This window comes from Panulirus ornatus, chromosome 12, assembly GCF_036320965.1.
Source record: "Panulirus ornatus isolate Po-2019 chromosome 12, ASM3632096v1, whole genome shotgun sequence".
Classification (NCBI taxonomy): Eukaryota; Metazoa; Arthropoda; class Malacostraca; order Decapoda; family Palinuridae; genus Panulirus; species Panulirus ornatus.
In genome coordinates, this window is record NC_092235.1 from 7,068,189 (window position 1) to 7,069,716 (window position 1,528).

At 44.7% G+C, this 1,528-nt stretch overlaps 1 non-coding gene across 1 annotated transcript; it reads right to left on the reverse strand.

Moving 5' to 3' along the window:
• Positions 1-263: 263 nt before the first annotated feature.
• TRNAK-CUU (transfer RNA lysine (anticodon CUU)) lies at positions 264-336 on the reverse strand. Its single transcript has one exon. It is a non-coding gene; the product is annotated as a tRNA-Lys (tRNA).
• Positions 337-1,528: the final 1,192 nt, after the last annotated feature.

Here is a 1,528-nt window from a genome sequence, read left to right on the forward strand (position 1 = left end):
CCTTTACTGTTTGCAAATCTTGCTTTGTACAGCTTACTGAGATGATGAATAACACGTAATGTACAATGTTCAGCAGTGAATAGTGACACATTTCCTTCAGTCTCCCGTGCATCATCACTCACTTTTTCAAACAGACTTCTGGTTTGTCTTTAAGTACTGAATGACTCTTCAGCTGCCTTTTGCTTAGCAGATTGGTTGATCTAAACGGGCGGTGGATGGTATGTTCAGAGGCTGTTTCATGTTACATCATAGAAAACTGTTACCGCCCAACGTGGGGCTCGAACCCACGACCCCGAGATTAAGAGTCTCGTGCTCTACCGACTGAGCTAGCCGGGCTTATATACAACCGTCTTCGTGTGAATATGTGTGTTTAAACGAGGTTAATAACTGCCATCATTAACCCCTAACAACGCTGTATTATCAGCGATAAAGTTCAATAACTGAACTGAGGTCACATGATAGATACATAAGGGGATCCGACCATGACCTTATCAACGTCCTGAGACCCCGGCTGATGTGTCAGGTTAGATAAGAGGCATAACATCCTCTCTGTCTGATGTTGTGAGAGTAAGACACTAATGGTTAGGAGGCAGCAAGTGTGTCTGGAGACACTCTCTTCTCTGTCTGATGTTGTGAGAGTAAGACACTAATGGTCAGGAGGCAGCAAGTGTGTCTGGAGACACTCTCCTCTCTGTCTGATGTTGTGAGAGTAAGACACTAATGGCTAGGAGGCAGCAAGTGTGTCTGGAGACACTCTCCTCTCTGTCTGATGTTGTGAGAGTAAGACACTAATGGTTAGGAGGCAGCAAGTGTGTCTGGAGACACTCTCCTCTCTGTCTGATGTTGTGAGAGTAAGACACTAATGGTTAGGAGGCAGCAAGTGTGTCTGGAGACACTCTCCTCTCTGTCTGATGTTGTGAGAGTAAGACACTAATGGTTAGGAGGCAGCAAGTGTGTCTGGAGACACTCTCCTCTCTGTCTGATGTTGTTAGAGTAAGACACTAATGGTTAGGAGGCAGCAAGTGTGTCTGGAGACACTCTCCTCTCTGTCTGATGTTGTGAGAGTAAGACACTAATGGTCAGGAGGCAGCAAAAGTGTCTGGAGAAGGTTAGTAGGTGGTGGGGCCAGGCCTGATGTGTTGATCAAGTAAAATATGTATCATAATGGTTGGTTGGTTGGCTGGTTAGTGAGGATTTAGGCCCAGAGTAGAATTTAAAATCACTTCTGTATGGAGTAAGCTTTGGTGTATATAAATGGTTACCCCATGATCTTCTATACGGGTGATGATTATCTAAAACAACACAATCTTCGACTGAGCTGTTCAGATTGGTCGCTTGTAGACAAATAACGGATGGTCTATATAATGCAAGCAACAGTGAGAGTTGTGCTTGCTTATTCTTAAGACCTCTACAATTCCACTGAATGATATTGAACGCGTTGGTTTAAGACTTCTTTAGCCGGCCAGCTTTGTGAACCCTTTTTTTTTTCTTAAATTGGGCGAGTCCCCAGGGGAACGGGATCGGCTCC